We start from the raw sequence: 18795 nt of genomic DNA, 5'->3' as shown, positions 1-18795 counted from the left end.
AATATATACTCATTTAAATGCAAAACCAGGGTCCAATCAGAATAAGATGGCAATCAAATTACAATATTCAATGAAGAGTTTTCTGAGCTGACTTCATTAGTAAACTATCATGAATTTCAAGATCTTACAAGGTTTCTATTTGTTTGTACAACTGCAAAGGGCTCAATTATGGAGCTTTGAGAGAATCTAAAAATAACATCAGACTAATTAAAAGTTTCAACTGGATTTGGGCTAGCACTGTTTTGAGACTCTTTTTAATCTGTTCGACTTTCAAAATGGACTTTGGAAGCTAAAATTCCCTTTTTAAAAAATGTTGAGGTAATAACATCCAGCAAAACAACAACAACAAAACCAAAAATCAACACCCCAAACATAGCCTTCCTTTCTCTGGTATCTAAGATGATAGACCAGAATGCAGCTCTGAAGGAAAAGACCAGTCCAGCCTTGAGGGTGTTGCTTCCACATCCTCCCAGGCTCTTCAGGAGATTCGGCTCATTTTTCTGGCATTATTTTGCAGGTTGAAAACCAGCTGGGAGAGTCTGTAGCTTCAAGTTGCTGAATCTTTCAAAAACTCAGGCAAGAGGTTCAGTCTTTGAAGTCATTTTCCCTTTGGGAGGTAAGATCCAGGTAATCAGGAAAAGCTCAGGAGGTCGGGCTATTATGATAATGTTCTGCCAGTGCAGTAACTGCTCACAATGTTACATCATTTGGATCATGGAACTTTGTGGAAACTCACAGCAGGGCTTCCTCTTCAACAGGTCCTTTCTTTGTTTGACAAACGAATGGGGTGCCTGTAGGGTGGGGGAGTGAAAGCACCTGGAGAGCTGAAATTTTTCCCTTTCATCTGGGCACAGTATTGTGTTTCATTGAATAATTTTTAAAATTTTTGTTCTTTTACCTCCTTATATTTCTCTGGACTATCTTTTCTTTCTGTCTCTCTGTCTCAATAATTCTCTCTCTCTTCTTGCACTCTTGCTCTCACTCTCTCATTCTCTCTCTCGACAATCAAGTCCTCCTGAGATTTACTATAAGATACGAGGTAAAATCTTAGTAAATTATTGTCTTTGCAGAAATGCTAATTTCTCACTCTAAGGAATCACAGAGATGAATTTCACTGATTTCAAGGCTTCCAAAGTTGTACAAATACTATATTCATTAAACTCCTATTCTGGAGGTTATATAGGTACCTGAGCAGCTGTCTCTGCCATGGAAAAACATTAGAGAGAGCTAACAGCTTGAGGAAGAGTACAGCCTTGTAATTTGATTTTACATTGTGCTTATTAATGTACCAACCACTATGGCAAATAGTGTTTATGTTCCTTTGTCATTTAAATGAACAAAAGAAAAACTGTGACCAAGGCAACAACATTATAATTGAACTGAAGCAGCAAGTTGTGCCTTTCAGATCTTCAGTGTAATTGTTGTGAACCTCACTACAGAAGTTGAATTTCCTTTAGAGGACTTCCTTTATGTTTCAAGTGTTTTAAGGGTGATAATCTATGAATAAAATATCTGAGTGAGGGAATTCTATACTCATGTAGAGCTAACTCAATTGTCTATGTAAATGGACCATGGGTTGCATAAATCAACAATTTCCAAAGCTAATCCCCTAGTTCAAAATTAGTCAATAATTTCTACTTTTCATCTTTTGTTGCAACAAACTCTCTTTCCTCCCTAACCAGAACTGACACTAACCAATAAAATGGATCAGCTTGAATTTCATCTCACCTTCTCATTTCATACCAGTATGCCAGCCAATCTCAGTTCCCTTGGCCATTAAAAGGAAACAGAGTTTGAGGAGAAGGAGAGTAGTTTAATTTGTCAACAAACGGAGGAGAGCAGCAGACTAGTGTCTGAAAGACCACCCTCATGCACTTTGTCAGAGGACAAGGAGACTTGTCTAGAGTTACAAGGGAGGGGCCTCCCTGGTGGTGCAAAGGGTTAAGACACAACACTATGAAGATGTCTGCAGCCACTGCAGCACGAGTTCCATCCCTGGCCAGGGAGGTGACCCACATGGTGCAACAGACATCTCCTGTCTCACCCGCTGCTCCCCTCAGCAGTATATTTCAGTCTGCCTGCCTGTTCTGCTCCCCACTCTGTCTCTAGTGAATCCTCTCACCCCCCTCCTTCATCTCTGTCCTGCACCCCAGTTCTTATATATATAAATAAATAAATCTTTAAAAAAAAAAAGAGAGAGTTACAAGGGAGCAGGAGGAGACCTGGGGAAGGGTCAGCATGACTATCCAGTGACACAAGCATCTGGTGATTGTTTGACACCAGCTTGCTTTCACTATCACCTGGTGGTCAGCAATTCTGTTATCTTTGTAGAGCTCTTTTCCTGCAGAATATAAAGTGCATGGTTTATCAAGCCTAGAAAGAAAGTAAGGAAATGGGAGAGCTTATCTGGTGGGACAGAGAGAGACATATACTTTGTTTGCTGTATCACCAAGAGGAGCATCTGATGAATTGAAATAGTTAAAGCTAGAAGCAAAAGGACTGGAAATTCCAGAAGCTGAATGATCAGTCCTTGAAGTAAATATTGCATGGAACTGTAACCATGTGACTGAGAGGTGCCTAGGAGCCCTAAATCATTAAGTGGTACATGTTCTAAAAAGGGACCCAGTCATCTGCATGCACAAAGACAAAAAAGCTTACACTTAGTGTGAAAGATCTTTAATTCAGAGAGAGGTGGGGAGAGAAGAGAAGAAAGGATATTCCTCATAAAACTCCAAAAATTACCCATCCCTTCATGGACAAATGCCCAACTGAACAGATTTGGCTAAAACAGGGTCACTAAGGTCCAAAACTTTGCACAAGTCGAAGGTGCCTTCTGGTGGGGAACTAGAAGAAAGGAAAGAGGGTTAGGCAGATCCCACAGAGCTAAGACAGAAGGAGAGACCTGAAATTCAAAAGGTGCCATGTAATTCACCATGAGGTCAAGAAAACAGCCACCATTATCTCTGGCAAGGACTAGGAACAGTCTCTCCATGTGTCACTCACCCAAGTCTCTCTTCTCCAAGTCTCTCTTCTTCAGGTGTCTCCACCCCACATGTCCCTCACCTACAGTTTTCTCTTCCTTCTTTCCACCTCAGTTTATATATCCACCTTTTTCTTTCCCAGCTGTCCCCCCTTCAGCATGACATTCTGGGAATTGAAGTTCAAGGGAGTCACATGTAAGTGGGGCAGGGAAAATTGTGCTTATTCACCACACTGTGACACTCCGTCCTCTTCCTCAGATATATATCCTGTAATAGAACTGCTATTGCTTCTGCTTTTCATCAGACTCATATCAACAGTGCAAATTCCAATCTGAAGTCTATCCAGAACACTGAGAAAAAGTAGTTGGTGATCAGATTTCACCAGTATAGTGTTTTCTGTGTGACTGGATTTGTGCTGAGTACAATTTGGATGGGTCTTTGCAAAAAAAGATATCTCTAAGGTAAGAAAAAGGACTAGATAATCAAAGAGAGTAATAGAGTGCCATGAAAAACACAGGAGCACTTTTAAAAGTAGCTAAGTCCAGTGGAGGTTGTTTGCAGGAGTGGGAGAAAAAAACACCATTAAAGTTCAATAGAGGAAACTATAGATGTAGAAAAAAGATGCCAGACTATTTCTATCAAGAAGAAAAAGCAGGTGAAAAACAAGACTTGTCAAAGTGAAAGACTGCAGGGAGATTATGCAAAACACCATTACTTGTCAAAGTATTAGACATAGGATAGATTATGAGCCCAACTGTAAATATCACCTAACAATCCCACTCAAGGTTACCCACATGGCATATTCCTTTATGATACTTACAATTTGAGACTATCTTATGTATCCATTTGTGCAACAATATCCTTAGGGGTTATAAGACATGCCATTTTATGAAATAATTCTTATTTAAAGGAGTTTTTCCCTGCTTAACTTTTGAGCATTTTAAACCTTTTTTGATCATAAATAGATTTAAACCCAGTTACATGGTGATTTTCTTATGAAGATATACCTGTATTTCTCTAAGAAACACAACTATTAGGATAAAGTTAGATAAATTATTAGTTAAATTAGATAAATCATCTTCATACATGAAGATAATTCATACTTTCATTTTTTTAAATTTTTTTTAAAGATTTATTTATGTATACAAGAACTGGGGTACAGGCCAGATGTGCAGGAGGGTGAGAGGATTCACCAGAGACAGAGCGGGGAATGAAACAGGTAGACTGATGAAATACACTGCTGAGGGGAGCAGTGGGCAAGACAGGAGAGGTCTGCCGCAACATGTGGGATTCTCGTTGGCTGGCTGGGATCGAACCAGTGCTGCAGAAGCTGCAGACAGCTTCACAGTGCAGCGCTCAATCGCCTGCACCACCAGGGAGGTCCAATAACTCATACTTTTAGAAAAGAGGTGGCGAGTAGAGAAATTAACTCAATTTGTTAACAGAAGACATGGAATAGAATAAGTGCAAGTAATCTAGAGTGTTGCTGTGACTGGGAGAATGAGGGTCATATGAGCATATGTGAATATTTGTCCTTTTAATATCTGCAAGTACCTCCCATAACTTTTCTAACAGAACCCTTCTGTGATCATTAATTGGAATTATCTTTTCTCAATGAGTTTTGAGAGAGCCTCTTTCTCCTGCCCAAAAAATGGGTATATGAGTCAAATTATGCGGAAAGGATGTTGACTCCCTGTAGTCCAATGAAGAACAACATAATAAAGAGACCAGAAAATGCTTAGAGTTCCCTTCTTTCTGAAAGCCTGCCTTCGGATTAGACTCTCCTTGCTTGAGACCATTTCTGTGGTTCCTGCTTCAAGGTGTCCAGTTCTGTCTGGGTTCTTGTCCATTCTCAAGCCAGGGCTTTGGGTTCCTATACTGGATTGTTGGGAAAATCATGACATTTTTTCTATGTTTTCTATGCAAAAATGCATCGTGACTTTTCTGACAACCAGTACATTCTCTGAGCTCACTGTATCTGGCCTATAAGTTTCCTTTTGTTCAAGTCTGCCAGAGTCCATTTCTTTTGCTTTCAACACAAGAATTATGACATATGGAAGCTTTAAGGCAACTTCGAAACTGAGAGGAGATAAAATGTGGAGTGCACAGGAAGGATCAATGTCAATAACACAGAATTTTAAATCAGACCATTAAAAAAAAGCTGTTGGTTATTGTCCTCAGAATAGCTTGGGGAGGTAGTTGTGGGACATAAAAGTGATGTTAAGCAGACATTATCCCCCCACAGCACTGCTTCTCTTGCACATATGCCTCACAAGCGCTCTGTCCTCAGGGAACATGTTCTGTGAAGGCCTCAGACCAGTGGTGCTCAATCTATTTCCACCCCAGCATACAGGAGGGATGAAAAAGAGACTCATGAAGATGAATGCCCCCTGTAATTCTGAGTTCTGAAGCAGAGCAGGAAGGGTGAGAGGGAGGGAAAAGCTTCTTGGGTGATTTGAATACCTCTCTCCCCCACCCCTGCCAGCTGCTTTTGATGTTAGTAGACAGGGTAAAATATCTTTGAAAAATTAGACTAAGTACTTATAAAAGCAAAAGTCTATACTAGCAATAAAATATAGAGTACCAATTTCAAAAGCAGTTTACTGATAAATTTGTTCAGTGCCTTTTTTTTTTTTTTTTTTTTTTTTGTTGTTGTTGTTGTTGCTTTGAAGACAATGAGGCACAGAATGCAGAGACTCTCCCAGTCAGTCTATTAAAGCAGGATTAAGGATCTTGGTTCTCAAACCATGGCCAATGCCATCAAGACACCATACATCCCTATTTGCTTTAGTCTTCCTCCAAGTAATATTGGTTCTTCATGTTAATAAATGAGTAGCAATTTATCTGTCAAACATTCATCACAGTATATTAGTAAAATACACACACACACACGCACACACGCACACATACACACATAGTGGGAGCTCAGATTGCTTTTTGTATTTTTTTTACCAAAATAATTCAGAAGAACACTCAATTAAATTTTAGAAAATATATCTGAGGCTCAACTTTATTTTATATTTTTCTTAACAAATAAAAAATCATAACAAACTTTTTGATGTGATAATTACTGAGAAGACATTCAGGAGGTACGTAGCTATGTAAATTGAGGTGCATCTTTAACATCAAAAATGAACATCACATTCACATTAAAGAATATCACATCAGATAGACTTTAGATGACCTGTGACATAAGAGAATATAGAGGACATCTACAGTAGACATTAGACCAACCACTATTTTAATTTTCACAAAAACCCTCTTTCATTTCTTTCAAAGTGAGACTATTTGTGCCATTTGGGGTAGTCTTCAGATTTTATTCCGAGTAATCTTTTGTTCTATATTTTTTTGTATGTAGAAACTTGGCTGATAGAGTCATCAAGCTGTTATCATTCCGTGCATTCCTATTTGGTTTTTGTCTTTGTATTTCTCATCATTCATTGATGATACAAATAGACTTGTCTTTTGACTGAATTTCCTTTTTTTTATGGTTCATAATTTATGAAGAACATGGCCTTCTGTGATAAAGACCCATCAAAAGCATCATTATTCTGCATTTATCTACATTGAAATGCCTGTTTCATCTATTAGTATTTAAAAGGTTCTGCTTTTTCTCTGTATCTGGATACAGTCCTCTAATTCATCTCATCTCTATTATTTGCTGGGATAAAGCTTTGACTTAGATTGTGGGTTAAAAAAATCATATTATTCAAATTATCTCTGACATTCAAAATAAAAAATATTCTCATGCAATCTTATTATTTTGGTGAAAATGGCAAATGAATATCATCTAGCATGTCTGATGCTGATCTGATCTTTCATACCTATTGCCTTTGGTAATGCGTTGCTATACAAGAGGTACTGAAATAAGTGATTTGTCCTTGGGTTCTTTCAGTTCTGTGTTCTTTATCTATTAATGGTGTTCCACAGACTTTGCTTTTCAAAACTTCTCAAGTTTTTGCATAGAATGAAGACTGTTTAGCTGATCCCCTTTCTAAACACTGGCCATGAAAATCTGCATATTAACAACAAATGAGTAAAATTAGGTGGCAATGGGATGAGAATTTAAAACGAAGTTGCATTCAGGACAGAGAAAACACAACTTGAACTGAAGATTGGCAAAGGCGACCTCCTATTCATTAGCGTATAAAATCTAGAATATTCCAGATTGGTTTCAAAAGCTTGTGCTTTGGAAATATATGAATATAAATATTGTGTGATTTCATTCCATGTACTAAGCTCTCTGGCTAGTAACTTGATTACTGCCTTCCCTGACCTCCCAACTTTGACTTATTGATAGTAATTTAGCCTGTGACTTGGGTATTATTTACAAAATAGCCCAAGGAAAGATAGAATTCAGAGTAAAAAAAAAAAAACAACAACAACAACAAACCATAGTTCCTTCAAATTTGAGGAGTACAGAAACAAAGGAATCTTAAATATTTAAGTTTTTTTTTTTTTTTTTTTTACTTGTGGCAAAACAATGCCTCGACCACATCTAAAAGCCAGGAATCAGTCTTCTTTTTAAAAATCACAAAGGGAAAGTAAATTACACAGCATACTTTGGTGGCCCATTAAAGAATACAGCAATCTGATCAGAAAAGAGTAAATCAGACTAACAATTTCATATCAGATATCCTAATTTTTTGCTACAATACAGAAGTTATTTATCACTGTGTAGAGAAAATAGCCCTGGAATCAGAATCTGAAGATCTGAGTCACTGTCTTTTCCTGGCTGTGGGTCTATTTCTGAACTTCTGTGAACCTGAATTTCTTCATCTGAGAGAATTATATCAGTATAATTTGTTAAAGAATTGCATACACCAATTAAAATCTATTCTCATTACTGTCATCACCAAGAAGCATACAAAGTTGTCTCTGCCGTGAAGGGGCAGAGCACTTAGTAGGTAGAAAAAAAATATCTGCAAAACATGACCTCAACAGATAAGCTAACATATGCCCCTTATTAAATCATGGGTGCAAGAAGAAATTTCTACTGAAATTCAGAAGAAGAAAAATTGAATGTTTGTGGGAGTAACCAGGGAGTCAGCATATTCCTAGAGACTGGCACATGCAGCTTCTGAACAGGCTTAATTAGGAGTAAAATGAACCCTTTTATTGCTTTTCATGGAAAGAAATGACATGACCCATTTATTCATTCAACAAATAATGACATTTTCTCTAAAGTGCCAGATTAAAGGAATATAAGTTAAAATAAAACATAGTTGTTGTCTGAAAGAATCTTGCAGTTAAGTGGGAGAAAACAGAAACTAAGATAAATCAAATGATTTTCTTACTTGACCCAAGTGAGAAATACCATCACCAAGATAATCGTCACTGGTTCCATATCCACTTCTTTTTCTACCCTGTACCTCTATCCTGAACTTTATGTTCATTCCTAATGTCTTTGTTCCTCTTACATACACACACACACACGCACACACACAGAGTCTCTACTGGCCCATCTGGGCATGAATGTATTGTGATAATAATTAATAATGAGCTATGTGTTTTTTAAAAAATTCTTTCCCCCTACCTTTTTCCTTACTATTCATTGTGAAGGATGAGCTTACCATATACCGTGAACTGCGAGAAGAGATAATGTAAAAGAACAAAGAGTCAGTTTATTGGATTTTAAAATCTTAGATGGATTTTGTAAATCTCTAGCAGAGGTAATGATCTTGAAAGTCATGACTTTTATTTTCAAAAGCCAAGTACTTAGGAAAGAAAATGTTTCTGTTTTTATTTTCTTATTTCAAGTACTCAGTTTTATATATTAAGAAACGATGGAAAATTCAGCGCACAAGTTTATAATGAAAACCACTGTTTCTCAAAGCCTGGTCTTCAGACCGTGTGTCTCAGTAGCATCTAAGATTTGCCATGATTGCATCTAGTGCCCTACACCGAGTCTTCAAGGACAAAGGCAGGAATATGTGTTTTATCAAGCATTTTCCTCATCCATAGTAAAGTTTGAGTAACTTTACTATAGAGGAGAGAATATAATAAAATAATTTCGCTGTTTCAATGGAGATACATGTTTGGTTAGCTGAGAAAGACTAGTAAAGAGATAACTGTGAGCCCCTGCAAAAGGGAGCAGGAGAGGTGTTAGGGAACTACCGGAAACCTGGCACATTTGGGAAAACTCCAGAGCGGACTGGACCAGACAGTGGGCTGACTTTTCTATTATCTCTCTTCTAGGAGACTGCAAACCTCAGTACTAAGCCCCAGGTTCACCATCACTCCAAAGTAATAGAGTAGCAATGGCCAAGGGAGGCATAGTTAAGGATGTGCTTTACTGAAGCCTCACAAATCTGTGTACCCCAGAGGCACCTTCAGAAGGTAGAGTAATGCCTGAGAGGATAGGCAGTTGGTACAAAAAACATGTAATCAGGGTAACCCAAATGATATGGCTGAAATTATATCCCCTCCCCCAAATATGTTGGAGTCTTAATCTCCAGTAACTCACAATGTGATCTAACTTAGAGATAGGTCTTAACAGTCATGAGCAAGTTAAATTGAAGTCATTAGGGTGGGTCTAATCCAACATCTACTTATTAAAGGGAGAAATTGGGACACAGAGGCCGACACACATAGAAGGAAAGAGGTATGAAGAGATGCACAGAGAAAATGGCTAGCTTTAAGCCAAAAGGAGAGGCCTGGAATAGATTCCTCTTTCATAGTCATCAGGAGGATCCATTCCTGCTGACATCTTGATTTCAGATTCCCAGCCTCAAGTGTCAGGTGGAAATGGAACTTAGAGAGTTTACAGTCTTCCAGTGGAAATGCAATCTGGAAAGTTAGACTATGATTCTTTCTGTTCTGAGATGCGCTCAAATTTACTCAGGTTTTTCGCTGAGTTTTATCATCTAAGGACATCAGTGGTGAATATCACAGGCTGAAAGACTCATGTCCAAGACCAGGTGAACAGAGCTATACCTTGGCAAAAGGCAGACAGGGGCACAAATGGTGTAGACACTAAACATCCCTAAGATACCCAGTGAGTACATAAATCCTCTGCCCTAGGGGGAAGAAAGCACATCAGAGAGGGAATCCTGAAGCAACAGGATGTTGCTAAAATAGTGCTGCTCATAATAAAAGTGACTGAGGTATCTCAGATTGGCAAGCAGTCACCATTAGTGGAAATTGGAACATGAAAGCTTAGTCAGGTATAAAGAAACAAAGGAAGATGCATCTTTTTTTTTTTTTTCCACATAGCCAAAGTTTGTGAAGGTGTACATCTTTTATTTCATTTCAGCAAATATGCTCGACACTAAATTAGAGATTGAGCATCCAAGGACAAATATCTCCATTTATTGATTGATGAAAGGTGCCCCACAGGGCAGGGCCTTTGGCATAGATCATTAAGGTTCCTTCCATCATACCTACATGCGGGTGTTATTGTTATTCAGCAAATCAACAAACAGGATTATCAACATTATTGTGTCAAGTTCACAGCCATAGTGACTGGTGAGTAGGGTTCAAACCCAGGTCCGTTTGTTTCTGTTGCCTGCTTTTTATTCACTACTAAGACCTAAGAAGTTTTGAGTAGCATAATATGAGTGGTTTTGCACTGTATTAATTGTATGAATGTCTATTTTAAAGATTTATTTGTGCATACAAGAACTGGGTATGGCCAGAGGTGTAGGAGGTGAGAGGATTCACCGGAGACAGAATGGGGAACAGAGACAGAATGGGGAACAGAGCAGGTAGACTGACTGAACCACACTGCTGAGGAGAGCAGTGGGTGAGACAGAAGAGGTCTGCTGCGCCATGTGAGTCAGCTTCCTGGCTGGGGATCGAACTTGTGCTGCAGTGACTGCTGATAGCTTCATATTGCTGAGACTTAACCCCCTGAGCCACCAGGGAGGCCCCTGTAGAAATGCCTTAAGAACATTTACGACAGGAGCAGAGAGCAGGGAGCTACTGTTGCCAAAGGTTTGGGGTGGTGGAGGGGGGAAGGATAATTAATTGTTTCAAGCTGTGTTTTAAACTAGGTTAAGTTTTAGAAGCAATAGTGGAAAGGTGTACCAGGAAAAGAAAATCATATGCCAAGCCCAGGGAGCATGTCTACTCTGGGGAGTGGGATTAAGCCCGAATGTGAAGACATTGCAGTTGTGTAATATTTTTTTTTAAGTACAGACAGGATCATGATGAGATTTGTTTTTTGAGGAATAACTAATTTAAGGCAGAGGTAGAATTGGCGAGATAGGCACTTGATGGAAGATCTAGCTGGAGGGAGAGGGTCTTTGTGATGATAAAGGAGACAGATGATAAGGCAAAGGAGGTCAAGGTACAGATTTTTGAGTCCTTTGTGAGATGGAATTAGCAGACATTGGTGGTAAGTGATATATTTGGGGTGCAGATGAATACGTAGTGGAGAACTCTTAGGTTTAGATTTTCTCAGATGGGTGGATTTGGATGATAATTATAACAAGAGAGGAAACCCAGACAGAGCTTCAGAGGGGTCACCAGTATTTGTATGAGATCTTAAGGGAGAATGTGTAGAGGGAAATGAGAAGCTTGCCAAGGATCTCAGGCCGGAAAAGCAGTATTTAAAAGCTTAGGTATAATGGAGTTCTTGGCATGTCTTTACTCAGACTTTAAGCCATTTTTTCTTAAAATAAATGCCCCAAATATTCAAGAAATGTAAGGTTTTAGTGGAAAGAGTTCTGACGTGGTAAGATTCTAGTGCCAAATTCATCACTAATTATGTGACCTTTGGCATGTCACTTAATCAAATGTAATTCGGACTTGGCATCCTCATCTGTAAACTAAATATCTAAGGTTCTTCTTTCTTGCTTGAAATGCAATGATTTTACTAGTTTCTTTGATTATAGAATCTTAATTGAAACATATTCAATGGCTGTTGTGTCATATTCTCATTGGGGGGAGGAATATTTTAATACTAACTTCATGACTGTATAACTTTCAGATGTTTGTACTTCAGAGTTATGGGTAATTAGACATAGGGATTTCTCTCTCTTTTTCCCACTACTGAGAACAAACTGTAGACTAGAAATATGATTTAACAGACTGGGAATGTAAGAAAAATGAATAGAACAAGGTGGAAGTTGTCCCAAACTATCATTGTAATAATATAATGGCTATTATTCATTGTCTCTATGCACTGAGATATATATAATGTCAAAAATTCTTCTTTATTTGGAAAAGCTTATGTTCTAAATAGAAAATGGCACTTTGACATTGAATTCTTACATCTAAAATCTTACAACAATCTTGCAATTATAATCTAAGTTATTCAATATACCAGCTCTCCAATGAGGGAGAGAGAAGATTAATTCCACAGTCTTGCCCCTGAGTATTCCAAGTACCCTCTCACTCCAAGTATTGTACATAATAAAAAAAAGCCCCCACTTTCTTATACCTAATGCTCTTGAGAGAATCTGTTGTTGAGGTTGTCTTATGACTTATAATAAAATGACCCATTTCTTAAAAGAATGCCCCATTCTCTGAAAGTCCTGAGAAATTCAAGCAAAGACTTTGCAAGGTGAATTAACAGCCCAAAGTATCGTGTTATGCCAAGCTAGTAAGTCAGAGAAAACCATTTCAACCTGCATCCAGAAATTAAATGGTTATTGATTGATATGGAAGATACTGTAACCTTTCAGATTAAATTAAGAAACATTGCTGAACACAATTAAAAAATTTCTAATGTAACACTGTTTGCAGAGTGCATTTTTGACTAAATTCCATCTCTGAGGTTAATTACCATGTCTAGGGGCCAGGAATAATAGATTAAGAGGAAAGTTGGCTCCAAAATTTAAAGAATGGGAAGAAGCAAAAAGTATTCAGAAGTTATTTATTTCTGACATGAATTTGAGGGAGGAAAGCCATATAGTCATACCACTCTTCGATGCAAGAGATTTTAGGTCAAAGCAGTCGTACAAAATTAAAAGGGTGTCCATTCCTGTTGGTGACATAGGGGTAGCTTGCTTTTTTCTAACAATCAGAAACTATCGCATTCTTGCTAGCTAGGCCAAAAGTAGAATATCATACTGAATTGCTGACTACATCGTAGGCAGTGTGAATGACCTTTGTTTCTAAGGAGCTCACAACTCTTTATGGAAATCAGTGTGAAAGCTCAGCTGCTTTAAGAAGGTGGGCAAGAAAGAATAATAATCATGAACCAGATAATCTGTTTCAAAGTGACAAGAGGAGTGCAATATTCTAGAGAAGCTAACAGGAGCTGAATTTTTGTCTTGAATAGGCTATTAACTGTTTGATTCTAGACAAGATGCCCAATTTAATTCTGCCCCATTTTTCACATCTGTAAAATGAGAGGGTTGGATAAATGCTTTGTGAAGTTGTTCAAGTTCTATAATACGCAAATAACAAGTATTTTAATATTAGAAAAAGTCAGGTGTACATTATTTATGCATATATCTAAAGCTTTGTTGTAAGGAACCCCCATGACCATCTCACTAGGAACATTCCAGACAGAGAACACTCAGTTTTAGAGAACTCTAACTAAACTAAGTAAGAGCCCTTTAAAAGTGTACCTTGCTGTGAAAACAGCAGAGAATCTATATTTTTAAAAAAAGACTAAAAGGCCTTTGTGACACATTCAGAGAAGAGATGCCCTCATAACTTTTACCAGTTAATTGATGCATAAAAGGTTGTGAAGATTAATGTACATCAAAATCAAAACTAAATTGAATTTTTGACATTTTTGCAAATAAAAACCCCAAAGAATACATAGGTACCTTTTGATTTGTCACAGCTGGAAGACTCTGAATCACCAAGAACTCTAGGAGAGGCCATTAAACAGCCTTAGATGGTTTGCCAGTGTGGAGGAAAAGTAATTGAAGAACCAAACTCTGTGTATGGGCATTGCATTTTAAAATATTTACCTAACAGCCATAAGGTGAATCTTTTTTCTTCTACAACTAGAGCACGAAGTGTTGATTAGGTAGTCAACAGGAACATTTTATAATTGAAATACTATTTAAAAAAAAAAATTCAGTTGAGATTAAATAACCTCTGCTTATTAAAGATATTTCCAGGCTAGATTTAAAACATATATTTGGTATTTGGTCATCTAACCTTTTTGTGTGAGCAGGGAAAAGTTTTAAATGTCAACAACTGTTCTATGTGAATGATATTTGGAAACAGCAATGTGGTATGGAATCAAAGGTAAAATAAGAACCAAAATTGTTAATATTCGCCTTCAATGTGGCTTAAATTTGTTCAGATCACATTTTTCAGGCTTTAAGTTCAGCGTGCATCATTCTAACACTCTTAGCCTTAATCCTAATGTCAATCACTAATTCTTTTCAAAGGAGCAACACTGAAATAAGCAAGTATCTTTATGTTAAAGAGCTTCCTAGTCTTATTTTAAAAATCTTTATACTAATCATATTAATAATCAAATGAGGGCCATACCTGGAGGTCTAGGTGTTAAGTCTCAGCATTATCACCTCTACTGCCTGAGCTTGATCCCCAGCCAGGGAGCTAATTCACATATGGTGCAAATTCGCATATGGCACAGCAAACCTCTCCTATCTCACCCGCTGCTGCCCTCAGAGGTGTATTTCAGTAGATTCACCTCTTCTGCTCCCTGTTCTATCTCTGGTGAATCCTCTCACCTCCGCACCTCTGACCTGCACCCCAGTTCTTCTATGCAAAAATAAAATGAATACAATCTTTTTTAAAAAAAATCATATTAATAACAAAATGAGTGTAATGCCTTTTGTGATAGATATAAAAAGAAGATTATGCAGAGCAATGCAAGTCTATATTGGGATCACAGTGCACGAGCCCCAATGGTACCTAATCATAGGGTAGATGTGCATTCTGGCCTGAGGTGTCCAGGAAGAGTCAGGTGCAGTGTATGGAAAGCAATTCTGACATGCACATAATTGGCTTCTTCTGAGTCTGCTGATAAGCATCTAGGTATGTTTTTTTCTTTAGGTAGAATGATTGTGTTTGTTTGCTTGTTTTAATTATGCTGTTAATGTTGTAGACAAGGCTGGCAAGGCAATACAGAAAGGGACATCTATTTCACAATTTCAAAAAGTTCTGTGACTGCCTCCATCATCTTTATCCCCAATGGTAGCTTCAGCTTTATTCCCAACAGTGACAAGTTACAGCTGTCAAAGCCAAAGTTACAGGTGTCAAAACCAAAAAAACAAACCTGGTCTTGAAAAAGTGACTTCCACATGGAACAGAAGGAAGGAACAGTTTCTATTTTTGGAAGGACAACTGTACTTTGTTTTAATCAGCTGCAAAGGATCTAAAGCTCTAAAATTCTAAATGAGGTTAATAAATCAAGATGAGTTAAAATGAAAACAAGTTTCATAATCAGCTTGCAAATAAACACTGCTGCATATTCTATTAAGACTAGTCCCAGGGAAGAGGCAAGTGAGAACAGATTCTTCTATATACTCACAGTTCAAAATTTTTAGGTAGAAATTGATACCAAGAAGACATTTTAATAAACAACATCGTTTTTTAATAAAAATGATAGCAATATCAAACAGTCAGAAACTATATAAAAGAATGTTCCTTCTCCCTGAATGGATGATTCCTCAGTCTCAAAAAAAATTGTGTTTCAAAATCACCTGCAAAATAAGAGTTTAAAGCATCTAGCCATACCCTATTGAACTCGTTCTTGTTTCTCATGAGCATGAAGTGTTCACGTACATCCCCATTCCCAGTTAAGACTCTGAGCATCATCACTGGCATAGATTCACCAAGAAAAGTTAGTACTTTGGATTATGGCTGTTCTCCTACATATGCTATATATAGTAACATCTCCTTCTTTGTCTGCTGGCCCACTGGCATGGAAAACTGAAAGCTGTCTCACAATAGTCATAGCTTCAAGGCAGTGGAAACCTTAAATTCAGTAGAAAGCCTGAGCTATGAGATTGCAGGGGAAGCCTGGTAGGCCCTCACATATGCAAACCCTGTAACTGCAGGAACATTTACCTCTTCATGGACAATCCTCTACTACTGGGAACTTGTGGACAAATGTTTCTCCTTGTCAATTCTCTCTTTCCTCATAGAGTCACCTCTGAGAATGAGGACCTCCAGAGCTATATAATGTTGAAAGCATAAATTTGCAAATGGGTCACTAGAAATAGTGGTGATTGGAGGGGGTTTATCCTATATCCAATATTTATTTTTCAACCTAGGTATTCTAGGTTTTGGGGACTCAGAACCATGTATTAACTATTCATTTAGAACCCTGCAGGATTTTGTTTCCAAGCTGCCACACAGCTGATATTTGAATAAACTGCTCCCATTCTGTTGCTTCTAGAGAATGTTTACATTTATCCTATGATCTCTGGACTCCATGGTCACTTACCAATCACTATAAAACATGTCCCTTATTTAGAGACATTATTGTGGAAAGTCCATGTCAATAAATAAGGCAGATTGTAAGCTCTTACGTGATAATGGGAGTAGAAAAACTTTTGGCACCAAGGTAAAAGCACATCTGGAGTAGATGGCAAGCCCTGTGTAAAGTCTTGCTGCCTCTTCCAGCATGGAAAGGTTTTGGTAACATACAAGTAGTTGGCTGGTGCTGTCAAGGATGACACCATATAGCGGAATCATCAGTGTCCTGTGTTGCAGGCCAGGTATTCAGAAGTGTGGTAGCTGCATCAGCCTTGGCAAGAGACCTCATGTTGCTGGAACCATACACAGTTTATGTTTTACCCCCTTGGCCTTTTGCTTCGTGGCCCATTGTGTAACCACTGTGATGACTCCAGAAAAAGGTTGTAGATCCATACAACAAAGCAGGAAACCTTTCAAGTCTAGACTTTTACTTCCTTTGAAGCTCCTGGATATGATTTTGAGTAAAATCTGCCCTGTAACTGCAGGGGATAAAGGTTCTTTCTAAATGCTGCCTCGAGCCTATGGTTGACTGATCTAAATGTTGATTCCTTTGCTCAAGTGTTCTAAAGTGTCAACAGCAGGCTATCAATTTCAGAATCCTTAAATTTAGCATTGCCCCCATATCACTGATGGATTAGAGCCACTGCATAATTCAGGACTTAGTCTTTGCAATATAGTGATTTAGAAGAGAAAATTTACGTTGGGTCATTCAAATGACCAAAATGTATTTATCATAAATATTTGGTCTTCATCCACAGTTCCCAAAGCCTTGGAATTTCCTAGGTGTTCAAGGTATCTCTTGTGTCGTTATTGAAGGCAACTTTTGGAAGACTAATGAGCATGGAAGTTTGTTGCCAGAAAAACCAACATGAATAGAGAGAGACTGTCCCCTGACCTCTGAGAGGGGAGAAGGACTAGAGGTTGAATTCAGTTGCTACTGGCAAATGAGTTAATCAATCATGCTTGAGTAATGAGCCTTCCATAAAAAAAACTGAAGGGGGGGCTTTGAATTGGGAGACCCTGGCACCTCCATAGTCACCTTGCCATGGTGTGTGAAGACAGAAGCACCTTTATTCAGGACCTCAGCCTATTTTTTTTTCTTTACCTAGCTGTTATCTTGTATCATTTTGCATCCTTTGTGATAAGTTGGTGATCTCTTGAGTAAATGGAATTTTCTGAGTTGTGGGAGCCTCTCAGCAGATGACGCTGAGGAGGGGGTTAGGGGAACCTCTGATTTGCAACCAGTTAGTCAGAAGCCTAGGTGACTGCCTGGGCTTGCCACTAGCATCTGCTGTCTTGGAATTCTGAGCCCTTGAGGAGTTTGATGCCATTTCCAGGTTGATAGTGTCAGAAGTGAGTTGAATGTTCAGACACCCTGCTGGCATCATTAGTGTGAGGACACCTCCACCCACTCCCACTGGAGTTGGTTCCAGCAGCCCTGTACAGGCTCCCAATTGGCTTTGCCTACTTCAGGTGAGAGGCTTTGTCTTGGGAGGCTACAGCCTACCTGAGCTTCATCCTCACCCTCTGCTGACAAGTGATATGTTTCCTGTTTCCTTCTGACTGGTAAGTCATTTAGTTCCAGAATCCCATCCTGTAATCAGCTTTCTAGGTACCCACTGCTGTAACAATTGTCTGACTAGAAAGCACAGCCTCAGTGAAAGACTCCTGCTCAGGTAGCTTATGTGAAAAATGATCAAGCAAACAGGAGTTGGCCATCAACAATGGTAAAACCCACAGAAAAGGAATGTATTATCAAGTTAGTCATCACTGGGTAATAGCACCTCTCTGAGGACCATATGAAAAACTGCTGCATTGCCCACTGGAAAGGTATTGATGGTAAAGAACAACATTTATCCATCTGGTCTCTTGGTAGAGGATTGTGCAGGAAGTATTAATTTTCCTGTTCTTCTAGGTTCTGCCTGTGGCCAGGTGCCTGCACATGGTGCCGCAGCTTTGGAAGAGCCTCAGATAACGTTAACTCGGGTGCACTGTCAACACGAAGTGAGTCAGATCGCATATACAACCTCTCTCCCAGCTGGAGTCAGGTGAATTGGAGAGGATGGAGGTGGTGCACAAGGCGATCGAAAGGAGAGAGGAGGATATGTGACTGTATCAGAGGAAAGATTGAATGAGTGATGTGGGGAGACTCTAGGACTAAGTGTACCGCTCAGAATGGTGGACAAGGAACATGGTCAACAACAGCAGCTCCTACTACATCTAACGTTACACACGCTGCTACAGAACAAACCAAGTTTCTCTTTTCAGGAATCCATGGTTTTCAAAAATTTGTATTTGCCTTACTTTTAGAAAGACCTTTATTAGTGTTATATTTTAATATTTACTTAATATTTCGTATTAGTACCTGTTTTTGCTAAACGAAAGAAATCTAACACGTTACAAACTGGAAGCAGGGATTGCACGCTGCCAAGCTCCTTCCCAGGAACTACTTTAA

This window comes from Talpa occidentalis, unplaced genomic scaffold, assembly GCF_014898055.3.
Source record: "Talpa occidentalis isolate TD23 unplaced genomic scaffold, MPIMG_talOcc4v2.1 talOcc4.11, whole genome shotgun sequence".
NCBI classification, from domain to species: Eukaryota; Metazoa; Chordata; class Mammalia; order Eulipotyphla; family Talpidae; genus Talpa; species Talpa occidentalis.
This window is presented reverse-complemented; position numbering follows the sequence as displayed.